The following is a 27,618-nucleotide window of genomic DNA, read 5'->3' as shown; positions in this document are numbered from 1 at the left end:
AAAATTAAAACAGGACAGTTGTATATAAAATGAGAAGTAAAGTCTTTTGCTCCAACTCTCTGGGAGTACCCATCTTCAAATGGTTTGTTTTTAAAAGGACTCTCCATAGGCTTCTCTGTGGACCTAGGTACTTTTCTCATCAATATAGTTTATCCCAGGGACTAACTGCTGACTCCCTCTACTATGAAAGAAGAGGACCTTAGATAATCTATTCCTTCCCTCCAACTTCTATGTATTTTTAACTATCCTGCTATTTACCCTAAGTAGAATACTTTTAAGATATTTATTATTGATCCATCCACCCACTTTAAACAGCATCTCCTGATGCTTCACTTAGTTGGATGAGAATTTCAGCATGGCTACCCTTCTTTTCTCTCCTAGTTTCATTTTGCCTCTCAGTGTGGCGGCTTCTTCCTGTTGTTCATCTTGCCTGATGAATGAAAGAATTAGTAACAAAAACAGTAACAGTAGTAGTTAGCCCTTGGAGAGTTTACTATGTGCTGGGCACTGTTCCAGATGCATTAGGTATAGTAACTCATTTAATCCTCACATAAGCCTGCAAGACAGAATCTACTCTTATATCCATTTTTAAAGTGAAGAAACCAAGGCATATCGAGGCAAAGTTATTGGCCTGAAGTCACACACAGGTAATAATTCATACAACAGGGACTGAATTGAGGAGTTTGGTTCTAGAATTGTCAATTCTGACCAGTACCCATTGTCTCTCTTAGCATAATTGCATGCACTTAATTATTTTCCAACAGATGAACATTTAGTAATGAGTGCTTCTGGTGTTGCTGACAGTGTAGACAGAAGTGGACAAGACGTGGTCCCTGCTTTTATGGAGTTTGCAGGGTAGCAGAGGAAACAGACACCAGATCAAAATGCAGGGACTGAACTATGAGCTGGGTACTGTGGGAGCCCAGTGGGGTTTGGTTACTGACCCACGTGCGGGATCTTGGAGAGGCTTCCTGTGGGAACAGGGAGGAGCTGACAGTCCCTGCAGCAGAATGATGGGGTCAGAGTTCAGCGAGGCCTCCTGTGCAGTGGGGGCATGAGTTCACTTATACATCTGAGCTGACACAGCCCTGGATTCTGTAGACCTTGGGTAGGTCATTTATCCACCGAGTATTCCATTTTCTCATCTCTAAAATGTGCATAAAAACTCCTAACTCGGTGAGTGTGATATATGGGTGAGACCAGAGTTACTACAAAGCTGCCTCTGAAAATTTCTTCCTCCTGGGCCATCAGTGCCTATGGGTTTCTGTGTTTTCAAGCTGGTTTGGTTTTCTGTGTCCCCCAGGTGCCGCTTAGTACCACTACCACCCACATAGTTCTCTGCTGAGTTGTGAGGGTGGTCCTGGGGTCATGAGGATGCTGGAAGCCAGGAGCCAGTTCTGCCTGGAATGGGGGCCACTTGACAAGATTGTAACAACATCAGCTGGTCGGATTTCCATGCAGCTTGCCACACCTTGGAGATTGGACAGTGCATATTTATTCCTACAGTCTTGGAGGTCAGACATCTTAAATCAATGTGTTGGTGGGGTTACCGTGCTTCTGGAGGCTGTAGGACAGAATCTGTTCCTTTGCTTTTTTGACTTCAAGAGCCTGCCTGCCTCCCTGGGCTCCAAGCCACACCCTTGAACTTCTGTCTTCAAAGTGTAGCACAGCATCCTCCAGTTTCTCTCCCTCTGTTTCCATCTTTACATCTCCTTCTCTGACTCTGACCCCCCATCACCCTCTTGTAAGTACCCTTGTGATTACTTTGGACCTGGATAATGCAGGATTATCTCCCCATCTCAAGACTCCAAATCGAATCACATCTGCAAAATCCCATGTGCCCTGTGTGGTGTGTAACCAGCGTTCTAGGGCTTACGGTGTGGCCGCTTTGGTAGGCTGCAGCATCCTCCACCACAGTTGGCACACAGAGCTTGCATGCCCACTCTCATTTCTTCTGACCAGCCTCTTTAAGTGTCTCCTAAGCAGTGCCATAATGGTGATTTTGTACTGGTCTTGACCTCGTAGCAGCCCTACAGGGTATGATGACATCATGTGGCCCTTGGGATACTCATTTCTTCACCAGTGATGTGAGTAGAGGGCACATAGCCAGTGAGTGTTAGAGTCAGAGCTGGCCTGACTAGTAAAGCACATGCCGCTACCTCCTTGTCTCTGGCCACCCCTGGAGAATCCTGGAGCCCCGGGTTTCTAGCCATTTGTCCCTTCGCTGTAAGGCCGCACCAGCTCCTCCCCACCTTCTATCCTAGATGACGGAAGAGCGATTCAGACAGCTGCTTGCCGCTTTTGGCATGTTGACCGACTGCAGCCTCAAGTTCACCAAAGACCGCAAGTTCCGCAAGTTTGGCTTCATTGGCTTCAAGTCTGAGGAAGAGGCTCAGACCTCACTGAGCCATTTCAACAAGAACTTTATCGACTTGTCCTGGATCACAGTGAGTGGCTGGGAGGCTCACCCTGCCTGTCTCTCCAGAGCGACACCCACCATCCACCTTTCATCGAGCATGTGGGTCCCAGGGCTATCCTCCTCAGGCTGTGAGGCCTTTGGCTGGCTTACCAGGTTTCTCTCTTCTGTGTTCATAAGAATATCCTGAGAACAAGTCAAACTGTGGCTGGCCTGTCCTGAGTTTCGACTCAGTGCAGGCTGTCAAATGTAAGAACAGGCACGTCTGAAGCCTGGGGTGGCACCTGTGCTACCAGTCGAGAGGGCACTTGAGAGCCACAGGTGGGCATCAACCTGCCCATCAGTGCACTCTCAGGAGCTATCAGTCACTGCTGGGAATCTGGGAAGAGCTGTGCCCTGGTCCCTGTCCTCACGAACCTGCTGCCTCTGCACAGGCAGAGCACTGTCAGATACAGGCTGCTGTGGTCAGGGTGGTCAGTGTATCAGAGACCCTGGGAAGACAGATCAGGACCCACCCTGGCCAGGGAGGGGTCGGGAAGTTTCCTGGAGAACAGGTCCCACTCAGGTCACCAACATGATAAAATGTTCACTGACATGATAAAATGTCTCCAGCGCTTTGCTGAGAAAGAGAAAACTGATGCGCATGAGAGCCCATCGAGGCAGCCGCATCCCACGGTCTGGCGTGGGGGGGGCATGGGTTTTACCCAGAGGTTGACGGTGCCTCTCTGATGACAGCAGTCAGAGTCATTTCCCTCTAACCTTCACAGAGACTTTCTGGTATTTGGGTTTTGCACCACAGACTTGCTGTTATAGGAGCAACTGCTTTGAACATCCTCACAGCAGGATGGGCCCAGATGGCAGGCTTTTTCTTCAGGGGAAGACTTGGTGACCAGGGCGACCTTAACTGTCTGGGAGTTGTCACCCTGGGCTCAGCCCTCTGTTGTCACCCTGGGCAGGACCAGCCCTCTCCACAGTCACCTTGAGTATAGGTGGCCTTGGGTCTGGAGAGGTCCATGGGCTCATCTCCCTTCCATGCCCCGTGCCCGCCCTGGGCTCCCTGTTACCCATGCTTGTTCCCCAAGACCAGTGGCACTTGCCTCATACTCACTAGTGACCCCACAGCTGTCACTCGTCCCTGCCCCTGCCTGGCTGTACATGTGGCCTGCATCTTATGTCGTCCTCAAAGCCGTCCTTTGGCATGGATGGTTAAAAACTCAGGCTTCTGGGTCCCCAGGCACCTGAGATCTCTGTCACCTACAACCTGGTCACCCATGCTCCCTCACATCTCTGTGCTCCCCATTTCTGGTCTGGGGACTGGGGAGAGTCGCAGCTCTGCTGCCCACTGTTGGGGGCTCAACCCTTCAGTCCTTGCAGGGCATTCGAGGGCACCTGTGTGCGGGACGCCTCAGTAAATTGTAGCTAGTGTAGTGACATCACAGGACCAGCCAAGGCTGGGGCGGTAGTCATTCACTCAGCTCAGCAAGTCGGTGACAGCTGTCTCTGAGAAGCCCAGGTACCCAGGTGCTGAAGGGCACCAGTAGGGCTGCTGGCTGTCACGTCAGGTGTGGAAATGGCCCTGTTCTCCTGCAGGTGGAGTTCTGCAAGTGTTTTGGTTACCCGATGAAGCCGTGAGACTGGAGCAGACATGCCTGGAGACCGAGGCAGCCTGAGCAGCCTGTGCGAGGCCCTGTCCCCCCGGAAATTAAGAAAGTATGCAGGTGGCCCCGAGGGAGCTGGGGGGGCTGTGGGCACCGTGGGGTCACCTCCTGCTTTCTGTGCGACCATCATCATCTGTGCCTTCTGATTTTAGGATGACAAGAAAAGACAGGTCCCAAACTAACTGGAGAAGGTGAGTGTCCCATTGACGGAGAGGGCTGGTGGCAGCAGGTCTGAGGGTGAGGGCTGGTCCAGGAAGCAGAGTGCCACACTCTCCACTGTCCCTCTCCCCATGGACTCCTGGTCGCCTCATCCTGCAGAGTCCACTCTGCCTTCTTGATGACCTGCAGACCCTCAGTGCCTACTAGAGGTGAGAGGGTGCCTGACCTGCTGAGAGCTAGGACGATTGGGCCACGCCTGAGCTGTCTCCACCTCTTCTCCCCCCATATCTCTGCCACCCTGGTTCTGGTGCCACCAACTGAAGGAAGATAGCAAGTTCCAGGAGTTTCTGTCAGTTCACCAGAAGCAGATCCAGGTGGCCACATGGGCAAACAATGCCCTGGATAGAGCCCTGATAGGGAAGAGCAAGCCGACCAGTGACTACCTGAACTTTGACTCCGATTCTGGGCAGGAGAGCAAGGAGGAGGTGGCTGAGGAGCCAGCAGGTAAGGCCTGGGCCTCTGCACCTGTGTCCTTCCCAGCCTGCCTGCCCTGTGTGTATGCTCACCACACCTGCTCGCATGCACAGGCAGCCTGCCCTGCCTGACCCCAGGCATGGGCCAGCCCAACACAGCTTTTAAGTTCTCTTAGTTAGCAAGCCTGCTGTGACTCTTCTGGTTCCTTGCTCAGGCAGTAATCAACAGGATTGGCTGAGCACATGCTGTGTACTAGGCACTGAGAACATGGCAGCAAGCAGGAGGCAGAGGAGCCCCTCCTCCTTGGAGCCATCAGCTGTCCTCCTGGTGAGAGGGGAGGAGCAATAGCAGATAAGCACCCCTGGATCACATCATTGGTGACAGAGAGGACAGGAGGGCTTGGAAGGGGAGCTGTTGGGAAGGCCTTTCTGGGGGTGAGCCTTTGTCCCCATGGGTCAGTGCAGGGCAGCTAATGGTAGCGAGTGACCAGTTGTAGTATAGGTTGGTAGATCTGGTTGGGGGTCCGAGTCAGGGCTGGTTTAAAGATGAAGACAGTGACACAGCATGAGTTGGAGGCCTGGCAGATTTTCTGTGCTGAGCTGGAATCTGAAGGACTCGTAGGACTTGGAGGGACACAGAGGCAGGGGGCAGAGAAGGGGTCACAGACAAGGGTGCAGCATCTCAGGGCTCAGGAGAGGGGAGCAGGGGCTGCAGGGGCGGACATGGCCCTAGGTGGGCTGAGGAGAGCAGGGAGAGATGAGCCAAAGGCGGTGGGCTCACAGGCCTGGGAGGGGTGGTGAGTTCCCTCCTCAGACTCCTAGGCTCCTGCCCGGGTGTGAGAGGCTAGAACACAGTCCCAGCAGCCTGCGAGCATGGGGGGGCACCCTGCACACTCCTTGGCCTCCCTGGCTCTCCATCTGTAGCTCCTCAGTGGCTGACGTCTTACCTAGTGTCCTTCGTATGTTATACAGCATGTCCAGTGTCAGTTAGCAGGATGGGGACGTCCAGAGCGCAGCACACAGCACATTGACAGTGATGTACTGGAGGTGCTTTGGCACCGTCCTGCTGTTCAGATGGAGAGTTACCCCTACCTGGGATAGACCAGACGGCCCTCTGTGGTGACAGACACCATAGTGCCTTCCTCTGTAGTAAGGCCTTGGTTGTATCTACACCTTCTCTAACATGTTACGTGCCTGGACATAACCCAGCTAGGCGGGTCAGCAGTGACTGGGGAGGGCCGTCCAGGGGAGAACCAGACTGTGGCAGGAGCCATGGAACCCTGGGTGTGTGGTGCCATCATAAGGAACTGCAGAGCTCTGCCCTCTTGTTGCCCATCACAGGGTTTCCTGGGGCCACTGGACACAGGGGCCCTGGTTGTGGTTGTTGTGGCACTTCGGCCGCCCTCTAGGTTTTCAGCCCTATGTTTCCCAGGTCTCTGGTTGCCCAGGAAGGTGACCCTCCTCCACCCTGGCTCGCTCAGCAGAGCAAGGCCTTGAGCCAAATACAGCTGCACAGAAGGGGCTCTCGGACATGGAGTACCTGAAGTCCAAGATGGTCGCTGCCGAGTCGTCCTCAGAGGAGGAGAGTGAGGACGAAGCAGTGAGCTGTGATGAAAGGAGTGAGGCAGAGGAGTCCTCTGCCACTGAGACCCAGCAGGTATGAGGGAGCACAGAGGCCCTGCCTGGGAATAGGAGGTCACAGGAGCACGGAACCTAGGTGTGTGCCTCTGGGGGACAGGGAGGGGTTCTGTGCATGTCCACGTGGTTCTGCGGCCCCATTGCTGGGGTGCCACATGGAGGAAAGACTGCCCCCTCTGAGCTCACTGCCTGCCATACCTGGAGGGGCCGCCTGCCACCTGTCAGGGCTCTGGGAGGAGTGAGGAGGGTGGCCATGTAGCACGTGGTGTTCAGTAACAAGGCAGATGGACTTGAACAGGCCGTCGTTGATAGGTGACTTTAGTCAAGCCCTGACTATGTGCCTGGTGATGAACCCGCCATCATGGAATGTCCTCACAGTCTCTGGGGCTGTTGTTCTTCCATTTCATAGGTGAGGAAACTGAGGCCTGGAGAAGGGAAGTGACAGCCTCCCATGATGGGGTCAGGCCCCAGCCTGGGTCTTCCAGGCTTTGAAGTTGAGAGTATACAGGTGGACACGACCCTTGAGGATGGCCACCTTGTCCCCCAACGGGGAGTCCTCTGCTGCAGACACAGGGCACTTGGACATGTGTGTGTCCCCATTCTTGAGTTGGAAGCAACCATGGCTGCAGCTGACTGGCCCTAGAGCTGCCTTAGCAGAGGACCCTGTTCTCACACCCCTTTGCGACAGCTGTAGAGGTTCCCCATATGAGATCCTAGGAGACATGGCTAAATAAAAAGAATGAAAGTCAACTATAACCAGGATGGCCATGTGAGTCACTGTGAGCGGGCGTAGCCAGAGGGGGTGCCAGGATGCAGGTGTGATCGCTGCAGGTCTGACGACTGGAGGTGATCCGCAGGTGCCCACCATTCTCTGCACACTGGGCTGCCCCGCCCCAATTCCCGGGTCCCACCCAGTGACAATAGCTGACATTCGGGACGAACCTTCTTAAGTGTCCTTTTCTTTGTGCACTGACGCTGACCTCTGCCGTTGGTTTGCTTTTTCTGCATCCCTCTGGTAGTACTGGCTTGCGACACCACCATTTCCTTTTTGCATGTTCTTCTGTGCTCGGGGACACTTTGATACACTCCTGGTCTCCTAAATGGGGACACAGGAGTTAAAATGTTTTGCTATTGGAAATACTGAAGCAGTTCCTTGTGATCGAGGTCAGTTAGGTTTTGGGTTTTTTTTGTTTTGTTTTGTTTTGTTTTGTTTTTTAAATTTGGTACCCATGATGGAACCTCAGGGTGTATAACCACTGAGCCACATCCCCAGCCCTTTTTATGTTTTATTTTGAGACAGGGTCTCATTCAGTTGCTCAGGGTCTCACTAAGTTGCTGAGGCTGGTTTTGAACCCATGATCCTCCTGCCTCAGCCTCCCAAGCTGCTGGGAAGAGTGGCAGGCACCATGCATCCTAGTTAATTTTTTTTACGGAAAAAAGATGAACCCCTGCCTTACTCCTCATAATGAGAAAAGTTTCAGACACATCAAGGATTTGAGCTGAACAAATTTCTTTCTAAGCAATTTGCAAACTTTGATGGAAAAACAAAAAATGGACATGTTGACTGCCTACAAACCAGAAACCCTGTAAGGCCATGGCTGCCACGAGGTCAGAAGGTGGACCGCAGAATCCGTAGCCTGAACAGCAGGCAAGAGGCACCAATTTCTCTAATTTACAGAGATTCTTATGAAGGACATATGACCGCCCAACCGAAAAATGGAGAAAGGACAAGAATTTTTTGAAGAAAAAGAATTTAGGTGGCCTGTACAGATACTTGAATTTATTCATAATTATTAAAAATAAAATCGAAACTGCAAGTTCATGTTTTTCACTTGCCAAAGTGGCATACATTTTTCACATTTGGCAATAAACATTTTCTTGTCTTTGGAGGACAATGTAGAAGTGTCAGGCAGAATTAGGAACATCTAGGCCTTTGCCGAGCTGGTGCTGAGCTTTGCCCCACAGGTGGATCCCCCAAGCACATCAGAGTCTGAACTCAAGAAAGTCCTTTCTGTTATTATTTAAACTTAATGTGTTGAGTTATAGTCATCAGTAAGAACAGAAAAGCAAAGCTCCATTTCTAGGGAAGGTGTGTATCCTTGATTCTCAGAAGGGAATGATCCGCCCCAGTGGAACAGATGGTGATGTCCAGAGGAACTCTTGGTTGTCACCTCTGAAGGAGCTGCTGCTGGCATCTAGTGGGCAGAGACCTGGCATGCTGCGAGATGCCCTGCCGCACACAGGACAGCCCCCACAACGAAGAATCACCAAGCCCAAAATGTCACCAGTGCCTGGGTAAACTCACAGGGCACATTAAAACGGGGGAACATGAGGTGTCACATGAAGAACACAGTGACCAGGGAGACCCCAGGGTGCTGTGGCAAGTGGAAAAAACCAGGTGTGGAACAGCGGATGGATTCATCCCCAGAGACACCTGACCATGTGTGGTGCAGGTGCTGGCTGTCCCACCAGTCACCGGGAATGAGGCCAGGCTTCTGGAGAGAATCTGATAATCAGGAAATTGGCAGCAGCAGGGTGAAAACCCTACTTTGCCAGGACTTCTTCCATTTGTTTGGAATGCTTGTTAGCTTCGTCTGGTGGCTGGCATCACAGGCTGCTCAGGATGGGGGCCTCTGAGCACCCAGGGCCCAGATTAAAACTAGTTTCACTGCTTTTATTTTGCAGAAGGAGCCAGGAAGGTAGAGCTGGCCCTTGGAATTAGGAGTTGGTTTTGTTCTCTTATTTGCACTTTTCAGCATCTGCCATGATTTCACACCCTGCCGGTTCACATATTTTTTGAAATACACGTTTACATCATACACACATCCAGAAAAGGGAATGGTTAAGAACACGGAGGTCTCCTTACAATGTGAAGTATCATGAACAGATACCTATGCTGTAAAGTGAAGTGAGAAAAGCTAGATTTGACCCCAAGTATAAAAGAAAAAAAAAACCCTCAAAAAAGGTCAGATATGATGCCTTAAAATAGCAGTGATGAGGTTAATAGTTTATAGTTGTTACGCATTTCTTCCCTGATCTCTATTTTCCAATTCTTCTATTTTACGATGGAGGAAGGATGAGTATAACTGAAAGCAGAGCCATAATCAACCTGTTATCTTTTCTGATTCAGTCCTTTGTCCCTCCCCTCTTTATTGGGCAGCACTTTTCTTGTTGCACTGATGAGGGGACAAAGTTCTCCTTGCAGAAGAATGTCATGGAATTCCTGGCACCCCTGAAGCCTGTGGCCATTCAGATAGTGAGGAACATGCATGGGAACAAGATGAATGAGGTCTGGGAGCTGGGCTGAGTCAGGGGAGGCCGACACGGGATGGGGCATGTCTCCTCTCCTGGTGGCGGTCCTCACTCTACCCTGGTCAGGACACGTCTCTGACGGCCTCCTTTCTGCCTCTGGCAGCCTGGTGGACAGTGTCAGAATCTTCACCTGTCTCTCCTTGCCCAGCCTCTGCTCTTCTGGCAGGTTTCCCCATCTGTTTAGATAGAGGCCAGCAGTTCTCGGTTTACTGGGCTGAGTTCATGCTGGTGGAAGATTGTGGGGTAGACAGGGTGCTCCACAGGTAGAGACCCCATGAGACTGAGGCTGTGGAGGCCTCCCATGATTAGGAAAGACCCCCCACCTGCTGGTGCTTTGTGAGTCGCGGCCTCTGTTGCTCCCCAGAAGTGGTGCTGGTGGGCAGCACTTTACTCTGAGCATGCGTGGTGCTGCCCCCGGGTGTCCTCTCTGGCAGTGAGCCTCCACCCTGGCCTTGGAGCCCTGGATCTGCCTGCCCAGAGGCAGGTAGCATGGCTGGAGGGAAGTTGGCGCTGGGAGGGTGGTCACAGAGTCCAGTCCCCCAGTGCTAGGTTGGGTCAAGGGGCTGTCATGAGCATTTGTCCTTTGCAGAACCTGGTCAGGGAAGGGCTGAGGCCAAGAGGGAGGCAGAAAGGCCCTTGTTTCTGACTCCTGGCATCTGGCGCCTTCACCCACCAAGCCAGGGAGGGCTCCTCAAAGGGGATTTGGCCTGGTGGGGAGGGAGGTGGGTGTGCTTTGGAGGCTTCCAGCCTCTGCCCCGAGCTAGGTGCAGCATCCCCAGTGACTCCCTGCATCTGCAGGACCTGCAGTTAACCTTTTTCCTGGTCCCCCTCAGGCTACGTCTTTGTGGATTTCAGCAGCAAAGAGGAAGTGAAGAAAGTCCTGAAGTGCGACAGGGTGTACATTTGTAAGGGGGCACTGGCAAGGCCCCTTGGGCTCCTTGTTTCCTCGTGGGCTCCTTCATGTACGTCTGTGCCTAGTTTTCCTCCCACCTGATGCTGCGTGCTCTGAGGGTAGAGCAGCAAACAGAGGGACTGCAGAGAGGCAGGCAGCATGGGAGCCCATGAGCAGGCACATGGCCCTGGGCAGTATAGGCGGTCAGGGCAGTGGTGAGGGCTGGGTTGGAGGAGGCAGGTCTCCAGTGGGGCAACTGTTGGGCCTCCTGGAGTGAGGAGCAGGCTCTGGCCTCTGGGAAGGGTTGGTGGAGGTACAGCAAGGGCACCTTCCCCAAGCTGAGACATGGTCCTCCACCCACTCTGGCACGATGGCGATTGGACCCAGCCACAGACTCCTGGGGATGTGTTGTGTCAGGGTAGACGGGGGTCCCTGGGAGTCCTGCTGGCGGGTCAGTGGAAGGTATCCATCAAACTCTGGTGGCGCAAGTGGAGGCAGGCCATCCCTGCGGCCTCCTTAGGCACGCTGGGTGGTTTTTGCAACCTGCTCACCAGCAGATGATTGTTCAGGGTCAGGCTGTCACATGAGACCTTTCCCAAGGCAGAGCCACCAGCAGTGCCAGAGTGGGCTCAGAGTTCAGAGGACCTGTCACTTGGCCTGGGACAGCAGGCTCCAAGGGCTGAGGCCATATTGGCAGACTGGGCGAGGTCCCGGGGACTCAGGCTGCTGCCCCTCTACAGAGCCTGCTGCCAGGCCCATCACCTTCCCAGCTGGAGCATCTGGCAGCCTGCAGCCAGGGCCTGGGTCCCCAGCCAGCTGTGTCAAGTCCCAGGCTCCCTGGACTCTCTCCTCCTGTAGGTGGACACTACATCAAGGTGTTCAGGGAGAAGCACGTGCCCACAGCCAAGGGAACCCTACAGAACAGTGTGCAGCCCTGGCAAGACTGGACGCTCAGAAAGAACGAGGAGGAGGAGGAGGACCTGGCTGACTCTGGGAGGCTCTTTCTGTGCAACCTGCCCTACACCAGCACTGAGGAGGACCTGGAGGAGCTCTTCTCCCACTACGGTAGGGCTCTGCTCCTGGCCGCGCATGTAGGCCCCTGCTTTGCCCAGCTCCCACTTGACTGGGTTGGCCCAGTCTGCCTCCCACTCACTCTTGACCTTGGGCAGTGGCTCCAGCTGGCTTCCTCATCTGAAAACAGGGCTCTCTGTCCCCACTGCAGATCTAGTGGCATCTTCTACTTTCTGAACTTGAACTTGGATTCCTTTTTTTTTTTTTTTTAATGGTGCTGGGATTGAACCCAGGGTCACTCTGCCACCAACCTACATCCCCAATTTTTTTTTTTTTTTTTTTTTAATTTGAGACTGTTTTGGTAAGTCCACGAGGCTGAACTTGATTCCTTAGCTCTCACCATCCAAATGCAGAGCGGGAGTGATGGAGGTGTTTTCCTGAGATTCTTTGGCTTCTGGTGTTGGAATTCAGCAGCCGCCCAACCCTCCCCACCCACCATGCTCCTGCCTGGGAATGCTTTTTTCTCAAGTCTTCCCAAGCAAACCCAGCTTCCGATAAGAGGCAACAGCCAGGGCAATCTTTGTTATTGTTGCTGTTACTTCTTGGGCTGGGAACTTGCAGGCCTGTAGTTGAGCTTGGTCACAGGGACCATTTGTCGAGGGGAGGAAAGTGGGCTCACAGTGCAGGTGAATCTGTGCTCTGGAGATGCTGCCGGCGCCCTTGTCTCCCAGGAGACTGGCCTGGGTGTGGAGGATCAGTGAGGCCGTGTGAGTGTGGCTCAGGCCAAAGACAGCGCAGAGGTCCCAAGTGGAACCTGCTTGCAGGCCAGGTGATGGGACCTGAAGGTCTATCCACACTGTCCTGCTTCCCAGGTCCTCCCATGGGCTGGTGCCCTGGCCATACAGCAGTGCTGGGTGGATGGGAGGGGGCTTGACCATAGACTGCAGGTATCCATTTGAGATGTGGTGTTCAGAGTGGAACCACTGCAGACAGTGTCCTCTGAGAGGGATGGCATTACGAACACTTATGTGGCACTAACTGCAGCAGGCCCTGCGTAGTGACTGCACACTAACTCTTGAACCCTCGAGGCCACTGTGCATGGGGCAACTGTTGTGTCATTCACAGACGAGAGGAGGAGGCCTGTATGGGCAAGGCCACTGCCCAGGGCAGGCTGTGCTCAGCAGGCCATGGAGCCAGGGGCAGCCCGAAAACTTCCTCCTTGCTTCTCTTAGGGTGGGGGCGAGGGGACTGGGAAATGACACCCTTGACCTGGAGGTGGGCCTCATGGCTGGCAGTCACCATCCTTCCCTCGGGCTGAGTGGACATGGCCAGTGCACGGCAGTTGTGCTGTGTTCATGTGGCCGACCCTTAGTGCCTGGCACTTTCCCTTGAGCTTGGGCCCAGCTCCAACCCAGGAGACTGACGCTGTCCTCTCCTCAGGTCCCCTGTCAGAGCTCCACTACCCCATCAACAGCCTGACCAAGAAACCCCAAGGGCTTTGCCTTTGTCACCTTCATTTCCCTGAGCATGCGTTGAAGACCTGCACAGCAGTGGATGAGCAGGTATTCCAGGTGAGATTGCTCATGGGCCTGCCGGGGTCGCCGAGCCTGGGGATGGAGGAGGGATGGCCCTGTGGAATGCATGGAGCTCTGCTCTTCAGGGTCACCTTGCAATGTGCCCAGGCCACCTCCCCCCAGTGCACCTTCATTCACAGTGTATGGACCTTGTGGGCTCTAGGCCAGACCTGGCCCACTCATGGACACTCAATGTTCTCCCTGTGCAGGGTCTGGGGGTGCAGTGTGAGGGGCCGTGGGGTGTCACAGAGGGGCACCTTTCCCTTGGCATGGCCGTGTTGGGGACCCCAGCATCAGGTGGACTGAGAGTAACCGTGTGTCTGCTCTGGCTGCCATCCCTGTCCTCCTACAGGTCTGGCCGTGGGTCCAACTTGTTTAGGACAGGAGGCCCCACTAGACAGGAGGCCCCACTGGAGTGCAGGGCTGGAGGGTGGGAGGGTAGCTTGCCCACCCACTTCCTCCCCTGTCCCCACAGGGCAAGATGCTGCACGGGCTGCCGTCCACCATCAGGAAGGAAGCCAGTGAGGATACCGACACCCCCATTTCATCCTACAAGAAGAAAAAAGTGTCCAAGGACAAAGCCAGCAGCTCCAGGTCCTTGCCAGCCCCGCCCGGGCTCTGCCACCCTCTCTACCTTTCCAGGCCGACTGGTCCCTTTTGCTTTATAGCTTGAGGTTCATCCTCACCTCCGAGCCCGCTTCCCCACTGCAGAGGGGAGAGTAGTGCCGAGCTAACTTTTGCTCTGAGTTGTCGCGTCCACTACAAGTGGACAGTTGCCACCTGCTGGGCCCTGCACAGGCCAGCTGCTGCACTACCAGAGGTTGGATCTGTCAGTCCCGCTGCCTGCTGGTGGGGAGCCCACCCAGGACAGGCGAGCTGGTGGGAGGGCTAGGAAGGCAGGGAGGCTTATGACAGGCTATGTGTCTGAGAGAGCACCTGTGTGTCCCAGCGTGGCCTGTCCTGCTCTGCCCCTGCCCTCAGCTCCCATGACTGAAACACGCTGTTCATGGAGCCCAATCCCATGGCCGATGTCATTGCACAGAAGTACAGTGGCACCAAGAGCCAAGTGTTGGACCACGTGAGTGGCCCGTGACCTGCGAACTTCGTGTCCGCAGACCCTCTTGGCGAATCTGTCCAGGGATGGACCCCTGCGGAGTTCTTTCTGGCAAAACTGGGAGTGAGTTTCAGCCACATGGTGAGGGACATCCGTTGATTCTGCCCATTGGCTGCTTCCTCCACGGTCCTCTGCCCTTAAGACACCAGAGGCCAGCCTGTCTGTGGAGGTGGACAGCAAGCTCGTGTATAAGTGAATGGCCTGGTGGCCATGTTTTTAAAAGAAACAGGAAAATTAATTCTAACAGACGACCTTTATAGTTAATGCTGAGGGATTGTTACTTCACTGTGCCCAGCATAGTCACAGGGTGTTTCTCTTCCCTCGTTCCCACCCAGGCCACTGAGTTCCATTCATAGCAGGACGTGGGTTTGAATGAACCACACCTCAGGTGCCCAGTGGCTCATGGCTGCCATGCTGGGCAGTGCAGCTTGGCCTAAGTTGGAGGGAGGGACAAGGGATGGTCGCAGTGGCTCTGGTGCCATGAGTGCCCTGAGCACCATGGCTTTGCAGTGCTGGGACAGGGTCCTGCCTTCTAGAGCCTTCTGGTGCCTTCTTAAACCTCCTAGTAGAGACAGGTGGAGAGAGGAGAGCCTGGGTTGGTGGGGAGGTGACAGAACAAGGACTGCTTGGTGTGAGGGGTTGGGGTCAGGGTCAGCCCTGCAGAAGCCCCCAGGAGCTACAAGAGGAGCCACAGACCTGCCCACTGCGGAGAAGGGAAGAGCCTGGGTGGGTGTGGGGACACATGGCTGGAGAGGGTGGCAGAGGAGGTCAGGCAGGTGTGGCTGGGTGAGGGGCACCGCTGAACCCACTTCCACTGGGTCTGCTCAGCTGCTGGCTGGAGATAGCAGATTGGGTCCACCTGATGGCTGCTGGTCTCCTTTTCCCCTCCCTCAGGAGACCAAGGACAGTGTGGCTATCCGTGTGGCCCTTGGGGAGACCCAGATGGTGCAAGAGGTGCAGCGCTTCCTCCTCCACAATGGAGTCAACCTGGGCTCCTTCAGCCAGGTGGGTCCTCACTGCCCTCCCTGCGGGCTCTGATAGCCCTGACTGATGGCTGCTGCAGAGCTGGATATGGGGCTCCAGGAAGGCTGGGGGTGTGTCCACAGGCCCTGAGGTGACTGGAACCAAAACCTGAGGGCTCACTGCTCTGCTGCCCCTCACAGGGACAGGTTGCACCTGGTGCTTCTTCCTCCATGCCTGTTGTGGCAGGTGGCCTGCAGTTCCACACTGAGATGCCAGTCTGATCAGTGGAACAGCGGCTGGGGCACCTGGGAGGTCCAGCAGGCTGGTCATTCACTATCACGGTCTGCACAACTCAGTAAGGGCTGGGGACTGAAACCCTCAGCAGAACTGCCCAGCTGTGGAGCCAGCAGGTGGCCTGCTGGAGAGGGTGGTGCCTCCTGGGTCTGCTTCCCAGTCGCCTGGCCTCTGGGGCCCCAGACAGTGCTGGTGTCAGACTGGACCTCTGCTGCCATCTCCCACAAGTCCCGTCCACTCCATAGGCTGCAGCAGAACAAAGCAAGACTGTGATTCTGCCCAAGAACCTCCCTGCAGTCACCCTGGCAGCTGAGTTGCGGGAGACCTTTGGCCGCTTTGGGAGCCTGGGCCAAGTGCTGCTGCCCAAGGGTGGCGTCACTGCCATCTTGGAGTTCCTGGAGCCCCTGGAGGTGCACAGGGCCTTCTGACACCTCGCCTACTCCAAGGTAGGGCTGCCCCAGGGGAGAGGGAGCTGGTATGTGGGAGGGCCCTCAGCCTGAGCTCCACCCTTCCACAGCACACCTGCAGAAAGCACCCCGCTCCGCCTCTGCTTTCCCTGGCTTCCTTTCCTGCCTTAACTTGAGCCTTCACTGTCTGCTTCTCTGCTTTCATGTACCCATGATAAACTAAATCGGTTCTCTACGTGGGTCCGTTTAGGAATAGCTATAGCCACGGCACATTGGCTTAGACCAACAGAAAGTCACCTGTGGCAGATCTGGCAGGCTGGTGTCCAAGTCCAGTTTGTGGCCAGCACATCTGAGGGCTCTGGGGAGGACCTGTCCTTGTCTCTGCCACCATTGGGCTCCTGGTGTCCCTAGGCTCCTTGAACCACTACCATCCCACTCCTGTCTGTGCCCCATCTTTGGGCCTTCTTGGTCCCAAATCTCCTCCTGGGTTTATAGCCCGCAAACTGGGAGCAGCACTGAGGTGCCACTGGCAGGGTACCCCTTTGTTGTCCAATGCCAGGTGATAGTAACCAGGCCTGTGGATGAGTAGTGATGCTTGTTTTTCTTAACAGCTCAACACAGTGCAGGAGAGTGTGCCTGTGACTATGTGTGTCCATGTGGTTTTACTCCAGGTTGCAGGAGGGATGTGGAGGCAGGGCAGCTCTGTCACTGGCCTGGGCTGCGTGGGTGGTACACAACAGAGTCTGGTGGTATAGGCCCACATTGTGTTCCTGCGTGTGTGTCCCATGTCTCTGCCCCTCCTGACCACTGTCTCCAGGCCCCTGTGGACATCAGATCTCTAAAGATTGCCATGACCTCTTCTCGTAGCATTTCAGAATCTGGGTACTCCAGGACAGGAATGTCATTGTGGGTGTGAAGGGTTAGGTCGTGGACGTCTTTGGAACTAGACGGCCTGCGCTGTTGGAAAAGGCTGGGCACACGGGAACACAGCTTTCATCTCCAGCCAGCTGCTTTTCCCAGTGCACCTTTCTGGGCGGGACTGAGAGCGACAGACCTGCCCAGGGAGGGACCGTTCCTGAGCACAGTTCCTGAGGTGCCCACTCACCCAGCCTGCTCAGTTCAGCTTAGCTCTCACTAAACCCAAACGCCACAGCCCAGGCTGTGCCTGTGACCACCTGACCAGGCTCCTGGGCCAGGGTCGGGTGGAGTCGACTCCACCTTGCCTGAGGGCCCTGGGCTGTCCAGGGTGTCTCTGGGAGGCTCCCACTCCTGGAACCCCCGTAGGCCCCTGGGACAGTGCAGGGAAGGTGATCAGTCTTTGTCAGAGGTCTCTGAGCAAGAAGGTGTGCGCTTGCTGGCCAGTTAACCAGTTCCTGCCTGGCACAAAAGCCTCATGCCATTGAGTTAGGTTGCCAAGATTGAAAAAGTGGGTTTTTGTGTGTAAGTTGGGTTTTCCACTCCTTTTCAAACTCTAAACTTCTGGCCATACTGAGTTGGCCTCCCCAGGGGGCAGAAGCTGGCCATTGCTGAGGAGAGGCTACCCCTCACACTGGCCATGAACCTTCTGGGGCACCATTGTCTCCACTCCTCTCTCCTCTATAAGTTTTTGTCAGTCTTCCAGGAACCTGTCTTGCTTTCCTGAAACCACTTGGCATCTAGTGTGGTATTCTGGAATGTTCCTGACGCCACCCGTTTATGTTTGTGATGTGATCTCTGTGGTCGTGCATGAGACCAGGTAGCCAAGGGCACCCAGCTGAGGTCCTGGCACGTTGCAGGAGATCTACTGCCCATTCTTTCCTTGGCCTTCAACCTCTAAGATGCAGGATGACCAGGAGACCCAGAGGGTCTTCCCGCTGACAGTATTGACTTTCACTTTGATTGAAGTTCTCCTCCAGGACCTGGAGGTCTGAGCTGCTATGTCCTTAGGCTGTTTCCTCCTCTCATCCTTTAAAGTGGGCTTCTGAGTACCAATGAGCACACCTGGAGTTCCTGCTGGGTCCTGTTGATTGTTTCTTGGTGGGGAGGAGCCTGCAAGAAGGTTTTCCTCCTTGAGGCCTGGGGCCCAGGAAGCTGGTGTTCTTTGGGCCCTGGGAGGGATCCAGCTCAGTCACTAGCTATTTCTGTGAGACTTGAAAGTCTGTTCAGTGGCTAAGCGGTTGACACCTAATCAGGACTGGAAAGCTTCAGGCCACAAGCCAGTGGCAGGAAACAGGGCCCCGGAGCTTGGCGTGATGGTGCAGGACAGGTCTGAGTACTTGGAAGCCCCCTTAGGCCCCACACAGGTGGGAGCTGTTGGAGGGAAGCATGCTGGGGAGAGCCCATGGGCTCCTCTTTGGCCATGGGACCTCAGGAGCTCCTGCCAGCCTGGGGGGCAGGACTGCCATCTGCTCAGCACCAAGGTGGTTGGAGGAATCCCCGTCCTGGGGCTGTACCCATGTGGCTGTGGGATAGCTGTTGAGCCTTTCCTGGGGAAGGGGCTTGTCCCCACGCCTGGCTCTCAGGACTTGGTGAAACTGGGAGATTGAGCCAAACTGAGCGCGTTTCCCTAAAGTAGGGTTGTCTCCAACAGTCCTAAGACTGAGGTGTCCGCCACTCTCACTGGGGCAGACAGCCACACTAGGCCCTGGCCGACGGCTGGTGGCCCTGCCCCTTCTGCCCCATGTGCCTGTGGGCACCGCCACTAATTGGCAAGGCCATGTTCACCCTCCCTCTCTCTGGAACCTGTTCCTTCAGAGGGGGTGAGGTGCAGGGGCGGTGGTAACAGGTACTGGTGCAGCCACCTGGGTCTGCTGCTACGGAAGCAGCCAAGGCCCCTGCCCACTGTTCTCATGGCTGTGTGCACATGTGTGCTTTCCCGGCTCAAGCAGACCAACAGAACCACACACCACCCTTCTCGTCTTCATCTTCAGCTCCCCAGGTCCATCAGTGCCCTTCAGCATTCCTTAGCACATCATTTCAGTGGTGACCTACCATCCCAGCCTCCAGTGACCTTGCTGGCCTGTCTGTGACTCTGTGTGATGGTTTTTCCCAGTTTCCACTATTACAAAATACTGTGACTTCCTCATGTATAAACAAAACCACTTTGACACATGTGCATGTTCAAGGGGTATTTGAAATCCATATTCAAGTGGTTTTAGAATGCTTAAGTTTTCCCATTCTGTAATTTTTGCAAAACTCTTAAGATACATTTCAGTTTGAAAGTTCACTAAGTGATGATTTTTTAAGGAAAAATAACATTTTGCTTAGGTTCATGGTTCAAGAACACAGTTCCCATAATTTATTTGAAGTTAAAATGAGTGTGGCCTAATCCTATCTGGTGCTTCTACCTTTGGATCTCTGTCATATTCTCTTTAAAACAGAGGAGGATCTGGGTGCAGTGGCACATGTCTGGAATCCCAGCAGCTCAGGAGGCTGAGGTAGGAGGATCTTGAGTTCAAAGCCAGCCTCAGCAAAAGGGAGATGCTAAGCAACTCAGCAAGACCTGGTCTCTAAATAAAATACAAAATAGGGTTGGGGATGTGGCTTAGTGTGTAAGTGTCCCTGGGTTCAATCCCAAGTACAAAAAAAAAATACAACAGGGGCAGATGGTGGGACTTTGTCTCTCTTCCTGGCTCTCTCGCTGCTGACACCTGCAGTCCCTCCTGACCGTGCCACGGAGGCAGAGCCCCTTGGTACAGTGTTCTGTGCTTTAGGCCCTGGCTTTGGTGGGTAGATGTTACTTAATGGTGTTGTTTGTCTTTGATGGGGTTAGTGGCTGATGGTGAGACTCTAGAAGGTGGGAAGCCAGCAGGTGAAGGAGCAGAGGCATTCACAGCCAGGGGCAGAAGAGGAGGAGGAGTAGGAGGAGAAAGATGAGAGCCTTCCAGGATGCACTCTATTTATTAAAAATCTCAATTTCAGCACCACAGAGCAGATGCTGAGGGAAGTGAGTGTCCACCAGGAATGGGGGATTGCTCCAGTCTGTTGATGTGGGCAGTGTGTCTGCTCTGTGTCCGGCTTGGCTCAGGTGGTGGACAGCCCGCCCTGCTGTCACACCACCCCTGCTGTCGTGGGGGGCGTGTTTTCATGTTCCACGCATACTTGAAAACAGTTCCCCAACTGCTTCTGTGGTGAGTGACTCAGAAGTCAATGCCACCACTGTGCATGGCCTGATGGAGCCTGCAGGAGACTCATCAGTGAGGGTGTCCCACCTGGCATGTCTGGATGGGGTGAGTCTGCACCTGTGGGAGGAGAGCAGGAGGGGCAGGGTAGGGAGCTCCAGGCAGGGGTTTGGCAGATGCCCAGTGAACATGGCAGCCCATGGACTGCAGGGCCTGGATTGGGTGAGGGGCCCCTCCTGCCTCAGAGGATGGGGTCTGTGAGCTCCCTGCCTCCCCAACCAGGACTCCCCAGCAGAGGTGCTGCTTTTGGTGAATCGAGCATGGAACAGAACAGATGCTCACCAGATTTCCTCCTTAATGGATGAGCGACACAGCTCACAGCCCTGAACTTGTCCTGGAAGGAGGATGGTCAGAGGATGGAAATCTGATTCCCCTTCCTTTCAAAATGTCCCCTGAGCTCTAAAATTCTATGGAGGGTTCAAGAGAGGAGGCAGTGTCCACTGAACCCACCTCTGTGCTGTGACTGTCCCTAGGTAGGGAACAGCCACAGAAGTGGAGATGCCCAGACCCCAAGCAGGCAGCATGGCCAGGGGCCCCGGAGACCTGGTGAAGCACTGATACCCACGTGACTTGGTTTTAGAGGCGCACCCTAGCAGTGTCTCAAGGCAGGTGGCTCTGAGCCTGTCAGGCCACCTCTGCTCCTGTGTTGTCCTTGTCACTCCTGGCATGGTGTGGGGCATCACTATTGGATCAGCGTTTCCTGGAGTTTGCACAAATGGCAGCTCAAGAGTGTCCTCAGAATTGAAGGCCCTGGAGCGGGAAGGCTCAGCCAGGACCATCTAGCTCATCTTGGAGATGGAACTTCAGAGAGGTTGCCTCACTGTCCTGAGCTCACACAGCCCTTAGAGCACTGTGGGGAAGCACACCCAGATCACAGGACCCACTGTCCCAGCACCTGAGTGTGGAACCATGGTCAGGGGTCAGTCCTCCTGTACCTGGATCCTGTCCTCACTCCTTGTAATGGGCAAGCCCTGCAGTCCTTTCTGTGCCTCGTTTCTCTGGCTGTCATAGAGGCATGAGTTGAACTTTCTCATTGGGTTTTTTAAAGATTTGACTAGGACGACTGAGATCCTCCAGTTAGAGGGTCACACGTCTGAAGCACGAGTCTGCCACCGGTGTGGGTGAGGATCTCCGCTCCTCTGCTGCCCATCGCTCTATTGGTGGACAGTACTGAGCACCTGCCTGTTCTTTGGTACGGAAGACAGGGACAGAGCCAGAGCCACGTGGAGTGTGCCTTAGCTGGGCTCTAAAGGGAGACAGGAGAATGGAGGGGAAACCTAGAGTGTGACTTACAGATTTTAGAATTATTTTGGCTTTAAGCACAGAGGGCAGTGAGGTGGTCAGGGCCTGGAATCAGTAGACTCTATGCCCCTGAACTGACACCACCTTCTGGGGTCTACAGCAGACCTCTCAGCTGTTCCAAGGCCTAGTCTTCCCTCTGTAAGTGGAGGAAGAAAGCAGCCCAGCTGCCAGTTTTGAGAGGCCCGGGGGGACTGGCCAGGTTACTTGGAACAGGCCATCACTCACCACCTCCAATGACCCAGGATCTCCATGGGCAGAAGTGGGAGGACAGCTTCACAGGTTACACAGTGCTCGGAGCCTGGCTCAGCAGCCCAGGCCCAGGTCCAGCATGTCCAACTTTGTGACCCCAACTGCCAGCTCCCTGGCTCTCAGCTGCCCATCTGAGGGTGTCTCTGGGTCACTAGGTGGGTGGGTGGTGTGGGACCTGGCACAGGCCCATGCAGAGTGGCAGCCTCCTGGGGTCAGCTCTGCATGCCTCCTGATTCTTGTGCCCGTGGGTGGACCCCATGGTGACTGGAGAGGCTCCCACGCAGGTGGTGGATGCTCCCAGAAGTCAGGGGCTGTATGATTCTCTCTTCTCCAGGTGTTTTCCAAAGTGGGTGCTGTGAGGAGCTATGCCATCTCCAAGAAGAGCAAAGCAGGTAACCCATGCAAATCTTGGCTGGAAGGAAGTGGTTCCAGAAGAAATCATACCTTGCAGGCAGGGAGGGCAGCCAGGCTTGTCTGAAACAGCCCCTCTCTCTCTCCTGGAGACTCTGCTGTCACATGGTCCTGGAGCTGTGTACCTAGTGGGTGGGCAGGGTACCCATCAGCACCCGGGGGCTCCCTCCTCCCCACTCCTTCCAGACACAGCAATAAAGACTGATTGTGGGATTTCCCACTTCAGTTCCAAGGGAAATGACCCATACATAGAACTTCTAGATCATTCCATCTTGTCATTAATCTGCACCTCCCTGGCCATTAGGTAGTGTGCAGGTAGAGACCACCTGGCCTCTCCCTTCAGCCCTGGGTCCTTGTTCTGACACTCCTGGCCTCCCCTCTTTCATGCCCTAGTTCCCTGCAGAACATGAGCAAGGACATGTCCTTTGTCCTTTATCACTAGCCATGTACCCAGTGCAGCAGCCCTTTGATTCACAGACATGGTGTGGTGCATCACGAGTCAAGAGTGACCACTGCTCATTCACTCCCTAACTGGCCTGGACCACTAGACAGATGAGCTGCCAGAGATGTTGTCCCTGTCCCCAGGCACCTGCGGTAGCTGGGGACATGTTAGCCAGTGGCTTCAGCACAGGACAGGAGGGCTGTGGCAGGTTCTTCAAGTCAGAGTGGGCTAGAGGCAGGGAGGCCTGAGCAGCTTGGTGGCAGAGGCCAAGGCAGGAGGTGCCCTGGAAAGGAAGGCAGTTTCCAGCTTAGGAAGTGGCTTTTATGCCCTGCAGGGGTTTGGATTGAAGCCTGGTGGGGAACCACTGAGGGTTTTAAGTAGACATTTCTGTGTGTGAAGTTAGAGGTCCCTTGCCTCTGTTTGCTCAGGATGCCACTGGTAGCAGGTAAACCAGGCCGCAGGGACACTGCCCCTCTGGGAGCCTGCACTCGCCCCTGCAAGCACTCAGTAGTGCCTTGTCACCCGTTGTTGGTGTTGAAAGCATCTCTTAGGGGTGTCCACTGTCCTTTCGGGAGTCTGTCATCCAGCCAGGTGTTGGGAGAGCAGGATGAGGCCATGCTCAGCCTGGGGCTGGCGATGAAGGACGACTGGGCGCAGGCTGGACTGTGCAGCAGCAGGTCATACTGCTAACCATTGAGGGGCTACAAGGAGAGATGGTGGGCAGAGCTTGTGCAGAACTGGCACACGGGGGATCAGCAGAGCTGGGTCCTTGACGAGCCAGCATGTGCCCCTCTCCCTCAGTCCCAGGTCAGCATTTCCTGTGGGATGATTCCCACGGGCACAGAGGCTGGGAGCAGGTGCTGGCTCTTAGCAGAGACTGGCCTCCCAGGCAGTATGGCCCTGCTGTGTCAGAGGTGGATGAGCTCCTCTTTCTCAGGAGTATGTTTGACACTTAGGTGCAGACGCCTACCAGACACCATCCCACAGCCTTCTGCCTCCAAACGAAAAGCTCTCTGTCAGAGAGCAAATTGACAGGACTGCCTGCCCCCTGCAGTCTGAGCCACATTTTGGGCTCTTCACAAGGTTCCCCTAGCACGCCTGGCCCTGGGTCCGTCAGCCTCTGGATAGAAATACAGGTGCAGGGCTCTGCAGGGGAGGCAGCGGTGCCAGTTAGAGACCCTGTGCTTTGGGGTGCCCCGTGGGGATTCCCAGCATTACCCCACTACGCCTGACAACACACACTGTCAGGAAGCAGTGCCCCTGGAGAGGCTGCTGTTGCTCTTGACCTCTGGCCTCCTGTTGCCTTGGAGTGGGGAAGCAGGCAGAGCCAGGGCACCTTCACCTCCCTGTCAGAACTCTTAGACTGAAAATCCAGGAAGCCAGATCCGAGGGTCAAAAATGCCCCCAGGAGGCAGCCATGGGTGCTCAAGATGCCACATGGAGGCAGGGTCCATCAGGTAGAGGCTCCTGCTGAAGAACAGGGTCAGCCCCAAGTCAGTCCCCACTCCCTCATGATGGCAGGATCCTATAAGGAGGTTAATTATCACATCATTCATGGTAATTAATAGTCAGTGATTAAATAGGCAGTGGATTCGCTGGGCAACTAGTCATAATGGCAAGCCCAGAGCTGAGGCCATGTGGGGGCTGGAAAGGATCCAAAGCTGAGCCCTGGCTCACTCCGTGCTCCCTTTTGCTCCTGTTTCAGGAGCGCTGCTTTCCACGGGGTTTGCATTTCGTGGAGTACCGAAAGCCAGAGCAAGCCCAGAAAGCCCTCAAGCAGCTGCAGGTAAGTGGGCTTTGAGCCAGGATCCATGCTGGGGGCCCATCACCTCTGAAACTTGGTGCAACCCCTGATCTCCCATCCTGCTGGGCCGTCCTTTCACCAGTTTTCCAGGAGACAATGCCCAAGCAATGAAGACCCCTCTCAGTCCTCCATGGATACTTTCATTCACTTATTCTACCACATGCTTGTGTCAATGGTGGTAGTTTGTGACAGCACTGTGTTATGCCTGGGGAGACCCTTCCTCTTTCTAGTGGGGAGACGGGCAGTGGAGCATGAATTAACACAAGACAAGATCATGCCGACATGCTCAGTCACATGACTTCAGAAGTGGGGCTGCCTTAGGCCGGGTGGCAAAGGGGAGCCCCTGAGGAGCAGATGGTTGAACCTACACCTGCCCACATGAAGTCACCTGCACAGAGACCTGGAGGAAAAGCCATCCAGGAGCAGGGGAGGGCATATGCAAAGGGCCTGTCAGGGACTCAAGGGAGTTGGAGGAATAAGTCCCTGAGGTCAGCTGGCACAGCAGTGTATGGTGGGCATAAGGGGAGATGGAGGTGTTTAGGACCAGATTTGCAAGTCACTTAAGAGACTGGATGTCAGCCTGAAGGCAGAGCGAGACTGTCGGAGAGCTAGGAGCCCATGGGGAAGGATCTCATTTGTGCTTCAGGACAGTTTCCAGCCCCTGTGTGGACATGAGATGGGAGAAGGGTAGGCAAGAAACCCTCAGTGGCCAGAGAACAGAAGCTTGGGTCAGGGATGGCAGCAAGTGGTAGGAGGTGCTGGAGAGTATTTGAATATAGATTGAAAGTCCTGTGCAGATGTAGGAGACAGCCTTCCTGCTGAGCCTTATGTCCGGGGATAAATGGGACCCTTAGCAAAAGGAGGGAGCCATCACCACAGGGAGCACATGACCAGGGGTCTGTACCACCCCCAGGGAGCCGATCTCACTGACAGTGACCACATCTCCCTCACTGAGGCTCACATGCCAGGCCCTGCCAGTGCAGGGAAGAGGGAAGCGTACTTCCTGGTCTTTGTTAGATAGTGGAACTCCCACTTTGTCACCACCATTGTGCGCTGTCAGTTCAGACGTGGCTCCTCAGACCCTGTGGTCATCTTCCTCTTGCACTTAGGTCAAGGTTCAGTTCAACTCCTTTGCACATACAGCGCACTGCTCTGCCCCAGCTGTGCACATGTGTGTGCCTGTGTCCACTAAGGATTGCTTATGCAGTGTCACATGGCTGTATTTTCTGGAAGATTAGAGGACTTCTGGGGTCTTTCACTCAGATGCCAGCAACACCCCCAGGGACCACTGCTTTAGTGCAGGGCAATGGGCCAGGGATTTTGGGAGCTGCAGACTAGATAACAAGCTCTCTGTAAGCCACAGCAGAGGAGCCCCTGAACCTTCAGATGCTTTTAAACAGTGGCCAACCTGTGCCCTTGAATGCTGTAAAGGTCAAGGCTGCCACAGGGTTCAGGCAGAATTTGGAGGCTGGGTCTCTGTGACCACTGGTCACTGCCGGGCTCTCACCCTGCATCTTGGGGAATGCCCTTCCATGCCTGCCCCTCCAACCCTTCAGCATGGCCTTTGTGACTCGAAATCTGTGCACGGCCTCTGTGAGAAGAGCCTGTGTGAGTTTGTCCTCTGTGAGCACTGCCCCTGTGAGCTCGGCCTCTGTGAGCTCATCCTCTGAGCACAACCTTGGTGACCTTGGCCTCTCTGAGAATGGCCTCTTTGATCAAGGCCTCTGTGAGTACAGCCTCTGAGAGCTTGGCTTCTGTGAGCTTGAACTCTGTGAGCGTGAAATCTGTGATAATGGCTTCTGTGAGCAAGGCCTCTGTCAGTAAGGCATCTGTGAGCTCTGCCTCTGTGAGCTAGGCCTCCATGAGCTCAGCCACTGTGAGGTTGGCCTATGCTCAGCCTCTGAAAACAGCCTCAATGAGCATGGACTCTAAGCAAGGCCTCTGTGAGCTCACTCTGTGAGAATTGCCTCTGTGAGCAGGGCATCTGTGAGCTCTGCCTCTGTGAGCAAGGTCTCTGTGAGAAAGGGCTCTGCGAGCACAGCTTCTGTGAGCAAGGCTTTTTGTGAGCAGTCCTCTGTGAGCATGGCCTCTGAGATCACATCCTCTGTGAGAAGGCCTCTGTGAGTATGACCTCTATGAGCAAGGCCTCTGTGAGCAAGGCCAGTGATCACCGCCTCTGTTAGGAAGGCTCTGTGAGCACACCCTCTATGAGCAAGGCCTCTGTGAGCACAGCCTGTGTGAGAAAGCCCACTGTGAGCTCAGCCTCTGTGCATGGCCTCAGTGATCACAGCCTCTGTGAACAAGGCCTCTGTGAGGAAGGCCTCTGTGAGCATGGTTCCTGTGAGTTCAGCCTCTGTGAGCACCACCTATGTGAGCAAGCCCTCTGTGACCTAGGCCTCTGTGAGAATGGCCTCTGTGAGCGGCATCTGGCAGGCAAGGCCTCTGTGAGCACGGTATCGTGAGCAAGGCCTCTGTGAGCACGGCCTTGTGAGCAAGGCCTCTGTGAGCTAGGCCTCTATGAGAATGGCCTCTATGAGCACAGCCTCTGTGAGCAAGGGCTCTGTCACCACAGCCTCTGTGAGCACACCCACTGTGAGGACGGCCTTTGTGATCTAGGCCTCTGTGAGCTCAGCCTCTGAGAACGGCCTCTGTGAGCTCAGCCTCTGTGAGAATGGCCTTTGTGAGCAAGGCCTCTGAGAATACAGCCTCTGTGAGCTTGGCCTCTGTGAGCACAGCCTCGTGAGCTCGAACTGTGTGAGAATTGCCTCTGTGAGCAGGGCTGCTGTGAGCTAGGCATCTGTGAGCTCTGCCTCTGTGAGCTCGGCCTCTGAGCTCAGACCCTGTGAGCAAGGTCTCTGAAGCACAGCCTCTGTGAGCAAGGCCTCTTTAAGCAGGGCCTCTGTAACCAAGCCCTCTCTGAGGAAGGCCTTTTTGAACACAGCCTCTGTGAGAATGGCCTCTATGAAAAGGCCTCTGTGAGCTCAGACTCTGTGAGGAAGGCTTCTGTCAGCAAGGCTTCTTTGAGCTAGGCCTCTGTGAGTAAGTCCTCTGTGAGTCCAGCTTCTGTGAGCTGAACCTCTGTGCACGGTCTATGTGAGCTTGACCTCTGTGACCTCGGCCTCTGGGAGCTTGGCCTCTGTGAGTACGGCCTCTGTTTGCACAGCTTCTGTGAGCAAGGCCTCTTTGAGCACAGCCTCTGTGAGTTTGGCCTCTGTTAGCAAGGCCTCTTTGACAATGGCCATTGTGAGTATGGCCTCTGTGAGAACGGCCTATGTGAGCTCGGCCTCTGAGTGCACAGCTTCTCTGAGCTCGGCCTCTGTGAGTACTGCCTATGTGAGC

The 27,618-nt window shown here is 54.7% G+C and overlaps 1 pseudogene; it reads left to right on the top strand.

Moving 5' to 3' along the window:
* Window positions 1–2,264: 2,264 nt before the first annotated feature.
* On the top strand, window positions 2,265–25,949 carry LOC124975451 (probable RNA-binding protein 19; annotated as a pseudogene).
* Window positions 25,950–27,618: the final 1,669 nt, after the last annotated feature.

The sequence above is a fragment of the Sciurus carolinensis genome, unplaced genomic scaffold, assembly GCF_902686445.1.
Source record: "Sciurus carolinensis unplaced genomic scaffold, mSciCar1.2, whole genome shotgun sequence".
NCBI lineage: Eukaryota > Metazoa > Chordata > Mammalia > Rodentia > Sciuridae > Sciurus > Sciurus carolinensis.
The sequence above is the reverse complement of the archived record's forward strand: the minus strand, read 5'-3'. Positions and strand labels throughout refer to the sequence as shown.